Raw genomic sequence first — 6,000 nt, 5'->3', positions numbered from 1 at the left:
GAACTTGAGTCAGTCCAGAACTAAGAGTTGACTATGATGTTTTGTCATTAAAATGGTTACTCTAGCTTAGTTCTAGCTTAGTTCCATTCCTTTACATGTGTAAATGAAGTTGTAATCTACAGATTTGTCTATTCTGAACATTTCACATAAATGGAATCTTATAGTATGTGGCCTTTTGAATGTAACTTTTTCACTTAGCATAATGTTTCCAAGATTCATCCATGTTGTAGATGTTTCAGTCCTTTGTTTCTTTTCATGGCCAAATAATATCCCATTGTATGGATGTATCATATTTTGCCTATCCATGCATCAGAAGATGGACATTTGGGTTCTTTCTCCTTCTGGCTATTATGAATAGTGCTGCTATGAACATTTGTGTATACATGCTATTGTGGGAACATATGTTTTCATATCTCTTGGATACATACCTAGGCCCCTTTTCCAGGTATTCAGCAGGCAAATAGCTACTTCTCATACAAGCCAAGGCCTTCCTGTAGTTTTGAGGACTGTGCCTCAAGTTCCTGAGCCCAATCCTGGCAAGTTAAGTCAAAATTCTAGTCAACCATCAGGACACACTTCATTCATTTAAGCACTCACTCTATAAATATTGATTCACTATCTATTATGTACCAGGCACTGTGCCATGTGCTAGGAATCCAGCAAAGAACAATGCAGGCAAAAATTCTTGCCCTCATGGAGCTTAAGATCTAAGGAGGGCAGTAAGGAAAACATTATATGATGTGCTACATTCCTTTTTGCAGGAATAATTAAATTCTACCTAAAAGTACTTATATATCTTGTTCGTTAGTTGGTTGCTTTATTTTCAAAAGTTTTTTTTTTTTCGAGAGGTTATCCTGGAGGTTATACTTATGCATTTTATAGATATCACCTTTTTAGTTTATGGTGTATTAGAGAGGCTAGAGGGAAGTACCTGAAACTGTAGAGCTGTGTTCCAGTAGCCATGTTTCTTGAAGATGATTGCATAATGATATAGCTTTTCAGTGTGACTGTGAGACTGTGAAAACCTTGTTTCTGATGCTCCTTTTTTCTATGGTATGGACAGATGAGTAAAACATATGGATAAAAAATAAATAAATAATAGGGGGAACAAATGTTAAAATAAATTTAGTAGATTGAAATGCTAGTGATCAATGAAAGGGAATGGTAAAGGGTATAGAAAAAAATAGGGGAAACAAAGGCTAAAATATATTGGGTAGATGGAAATACTAGCAGTCAATGAGAGAAGGGGCAAATGTGTATGATATGCATGAGTTTTTTTCTTTTTATTTCTTTTTCGAATTGATGCAAATGTTCTAAGAAATGATCATGGTGATGAATATGATATTGTAAGTTATTGATTATATACCAAGAATGGAATGATACATGGTAAGAATATTTGTGTTTGTATGTTGTTATGTTTAAAAAAAATTTTTTTTTAATCTCTATAATGGCACATGCAAAATTCCATAAAATTGAGATAATGCAGGTATAATAGTTAGCACACCTGCTGTCATGCAATAAAAACTATCTCTATAGAGAGATTTGTTTGTCATGGTTATTTCTGTGTCCTCCCCATTTGTGCCTTCTTTTATGGGCTCTATATGCAGTTCTAAAATGACTGTCTCATATATGGAAGATGACCTGGTAAAACGCTGATTTGCAGTCTGGAGACCATGCCTCTAAGAATACGGCTGAGATAAGGAGGCAGCTGGGACATTCTGTTTTCAAATCTGCTCCACGGTTGCCATAAATTCCTCAGGTCATCTTACTCAGTATGGAACTCAGTAACATGCTTGGGCTGTAGATTTTTTTTTCCCCTTCCATTCCTAAGTGGATTCTGACACGCTTCTCCGTAAATGGAAGAAGAGCGTCTCATGGGCTTTGGCTGGCACACAAACGGTGCAACAGCTGACGGTGGGCACAGCCAAATTCACAACTTTCTTAGTGCCACAAGACCCTGGATAAAATACCAAACTTTTCTGACCTTCTTGAATAAAATTCGGATCCCATCTACCTTACAAGATTGTCATGAGGATTAGAGACAGAGTTTTGAGCCACCCCCCATCAGCCTCCCCAGGTCACTCCTCCAAAGGAGCCCTAAGTAAAAAATGTGCTTGCTGGGTTCCCACAGCTTCATGAGAGATCTCTGGTACCCTTCTTCCAACCAGATTTCAGCCCCCAAATTTCTTTTGCTTCTCGGTGGAATTCCTGACGCAGCTCCTAGGGTTGACACTCCACGGTAATAACTACTTATTATTACTGTTTGCTGAAATGTCTTATATACATGTTCTCCGAATGCTAAGGTAAAAGGCTAACATTGAAGGGCTCTTCAGGGAATTTCCCCAGGCCAGCTGTCCTCACATCCCCGACCCTGGCAGGAGTTTTGAATGAATGGCTGCTGAATGAAAGAGATTAGCTACAGCTAGTCCTCCCCTGCCACGCCGAGATCCCGGGGATGGAGGGAGGGGGGCTGCTTTGAAAAAGGCTGTCTTTGGGGAGAGGGGTCCCTGGGGGAATTTCTGTAGGGTGGGTGGAGATCCTTTGGACCCCCGTCCAAGTCTAGAGAGTCCTTGCTCGCGTCTCGCATAGCAGGTTTTCGCCTGTCCTACGGCGGGAGTGGGGTGGGGGTCGGGGGTGAGACGGGGAAGGGAAGTGGGAGGTCCGGAGCGCATCTGCCACCTCCCGAGGCCGGCGGGCGTCTGGGGTGCCCAGCGTTTTCCGGGTTGGCCTGCCCAGGCCCCCCGCGCGCGCACGCCCTCAGAGGCGCGGAGTGTGGCGGGGGCCGGCAGGGGCAGGGACCCGGGGGTGCGCGGGTGGGCGCGGGAGGCTGACCCCGGGATGGCCCCGGGCGGCTGCAGCTCGCCAAGGTCACGTGGGACGAGTCAGCCGAGCGGGGCGGGGCCGGGCCGGGATAAATAGGCGCCGGGGCGGGCTCCGGGCAGCGGCGTTGGCTGCGGCGGCGGCGGCTCCTGAGTCCCTGTGTTTCCCCTCTGGCTGCTGCAGCCCCGGGCTCCCGCAGCTGAATTCGGTGAGTGCGGGCCGGCGGCACGTGGCGCGCGCACCTCTGCGGGCCCGGGCGCGGGTCTGGCCCTCCGCGCGACCGGGGCGGAAGTGACCTTCGGAGGGGGAGGGGGAGCCGCGCGGCGGGGCCGGCACCGGGATCCCCGGCTCCAGGCCCAGGCGCAGTCCGATTGCGTCCCTGGGAGATGGCGAGGCTGGGGGCTACCGCCGGCGGGAAGCAGGGGACCTTCGAGGCTGTCGCTGCGGAGATGAACCGGGGTGGCAGCCTCCGCACTCCTGGAAGTCGCTGTGGCGAGAAAAGCAAAACAAGGCACGCAGGCAGGCAGCCGGTCTGTCCGGCGACCCCGTGATCGGTCTAGATGCCGGGCGGGGCCCTGGAGGGGGCCCCAGGCAGAGCTGGGGAGTTTGTAGGGAAACTCCGAGGGAGGGTCCTGCGGGAAAGGATATGGCTCGGATCCCGGTGACCTTTGGCTAGAATCTGACTCCCCATCCAGCCCTGGCCGTAGCCCGAGTCCCTTGCCAGCTCAGTGACCTTGGGCACTCAGTTTCCTAAACTGAGTGAGTTTCCCCAGGGGGGAAACTTACCCCCTGGGCCTCAGTTTCCTAAGGCGAATTGCTGAGATAATAGAATCTACCTGCATCTATTTTAGGCTGTTTTTTCCCTCCTCGTGTCAGAGTTTGCCTGTGCAACTTTCTGCGCACAATCCCACACAATTCCAGGGACCCCAGAGGAAGGGGCCTATTAAAAACAGGAACCAGGAATTGGATGGAGTAGGATGGAACCGAAATTAAGAATTAAATCCGTAAACAGAGGAGGAGAAACTAAGGAGAATGGAAAGAGAGAAAGCTGTATGGGGCCTGGGGACCTCAGTATCCCTCCTCTCTGAGGACACAGGGAGAGATGCCACTCCCTACTCCTTAACGTGTATGGAGGACTGACAGTCATCAGACCCCGACTCGCTGGCACAGCACCTCCTCCCTCAGTTAATGACCCTAGAGGCCTAGGAGCGGGACTGCCTAGAGAATAGCGTGGGCGGAGTTTGTAGGCAGACAGATGTGGATTGGGCTTGGTTTCTTGTTGGGCCTAGCCCAGCTTCTGCTCAGGCATTGAGGAAGGCCAGCAGGCCGGCCCAGAGAGGTGGGCTGTAGCCCAGGCCCCATACCTCTAGGCGACTCAGTAAAAACACCGTATCCAGTGAGAGAGGAAATTGTGGGGTGAAAAGGGACACCTGGCACCTATTGGTACCTTGAAGGAACTGTTTTAGTCTGCTACACAGCCAAAAAAGCGTTATGTCAGAAATGGGTTGGCTTTTATAATGGATTGGGTTAAACAGTGTCTAAATGAAGACATCATTAAGGCGATGTTTTCTTCTTGAAGACGTTGGGGATCCTTGACTGCTCCATCACATGGCAAGGCACATGGTGGTATCTGCTGGTCTCCCCTCTCTTCTGGGTCTCATTGCTTTCCGTTTCTTGCTTCCCTGGCTTTCTCTGTGCGTGTCTGATCTCATTTTCTTGTAAAGGACTCCAGTAAGAGGATTAAGATCCATCCTGACTGAGGATAACATCGTAAGATCCAATTCATCATCAGGCAGGCCACGGTGTTTCAGCAGGCAGAGTTCTTGCCTGCAATGCCAGAGACCCAAGTTTGATTCCCGGTGCCTGCCCATGTTAAAAAAAAAAAAAAAAAGACCCCATTTATACTGGGTCCACACCCACAGGAATGGATTAGCTTTAAAAACAGGATTTCCTGGGGGCCATAAAAGCTTCAAACCATCTCAGTGTTCCTCAGATGTCTCCCACCTGAAGGATTGCAGCTGAGAAGTGTTCTATTTATGCATCAAAATGAATCTGCAGATTCAGAAAGAATGTGAAGAGGAGTGCCTGCCTTGGTAAAGGCTGCTTAACTTGTCTTCAGTAATCTCGTTTCCTTGTTGACCCTGTTGACAATGATCTGGGGTCCTTGGGCCTTAGGGAGAAAGGCTTTCCCAAAGGTGGAGTCGGGCGTGCCTTGGATAAAAGTGGCTTCTACTTGAATCTTGTTGTGTATCCCAGAGCTACAGATATTACCAGGTGGAAAGGCGCAGATACCATATCAGGGTGTTTGCAGACCTAGGCAGAGGCAATGGGCCAGGCCCAGCCCTGGCTCCAGTAACCCCCGTGGATGTTCTGTTAGGACTGGTCCGGCGGTGAGGCAGGGAAGCCCTTTGGCTCCAGGAGTGATGCTGATTCTGCAGCTTTGGCTGATACCCTTCCTCTTGTAGACAGGTTCTCTCTTTTGCTCGCAGCTGCTGGCCCTGAGAGTTGGAATAAGAAGTTGTAGCGTATTAGGGGTATAAGATATTTTGTATAACTATTGACATTTGGATTGAGAAGTGGAAGGGAGATCTCATTTCAGGGGAGCCTTGGGTCCTTAAACCCATGGCAATAGGGATCCTGCATTGTAGAAGGCTGGGAGTTCTTTTCTGGTCAAATAATGAAGGGGGTCCCTTTGTCTTTTGTATTAGAGATAGAATCTTCAGGACAATACTTGAGCTCTCTATAAAAAGGGCTAACAAGGGAGGTGCAGAGCTCTTATAGCACAGCCCTTCTGGGCTTAGTGTTGTAGTGGTGGGCTGAGAGTAAAACCTGTACAGATGGAATATGGATCTGCACAATCTCACCTAATTTTGAAAAAATCGGAAGAGAGTTTTCAACTAAAATATAGGGATCCCCAGCCACCAAACTGGTTGCCTCAGGCTGCCATGACCTCATTTCCCACGTGTTTGTACATCATAGTACTGGAAGGGAAAGGAGAGGAGGAGGAGTTAGTTGGATGGCAGTATTAGGAAATAAAATGTTTTCTCCAGCTTTGTCTACTAAATGGGTCTAGAAACATTGTTGTTCCTGTAGTGGTGAGCAGATGTAGAACCCGGTCTTGGATTCTGAAAACCATTTCCCACTAAAGGAATTCAAGCTCCTTGATGAAAAGTCTGATTC

At 48.2% G+C, this 6,000-nt stretch overlaps 1 protein-coding gene across 1 annotated transcript in view; it reads left to right on the top strand.

Moving 5' to 3' along the window:
* Nucleotides 1-2,899: 2,899 nt before the first annotated feature.
* CTSB (cathepsin B) overlaps nucleotides 2,900-6,000 on the top strand; it is a 28,461-nt gene continuing 25,360 nt past the window's right edge. Inside the window, exon 1 of the mRNA XM_077152979.1 lies at nucleotides 2,900-3,028. The gene's annotated coding sequence lies outside the window, so the exon portion shown is untranslated. The remainder of the gene's footprint in view (nucleotides 3,029-6,000) is intronic.

Source organism: Tamandua tetradactyla, chromosome 3 (genome assembly GCF_023851605.1).
Source record: "Tamandua tetradactyla isolate mTamTet1 chromosome 3, mTamTet1.pri, whole genome shotgun sequence".
NCBI lineage: Eukaryota > Metazoa > Chordata > Mammalia > Pilosa > Myrmecophagidae > Tamandua > Tamandua tetradactyla.
Note: the sequence above shows the minus strand (reverse complement) of the source record. Positions and strands in the feature narration are given on the sequence as shown.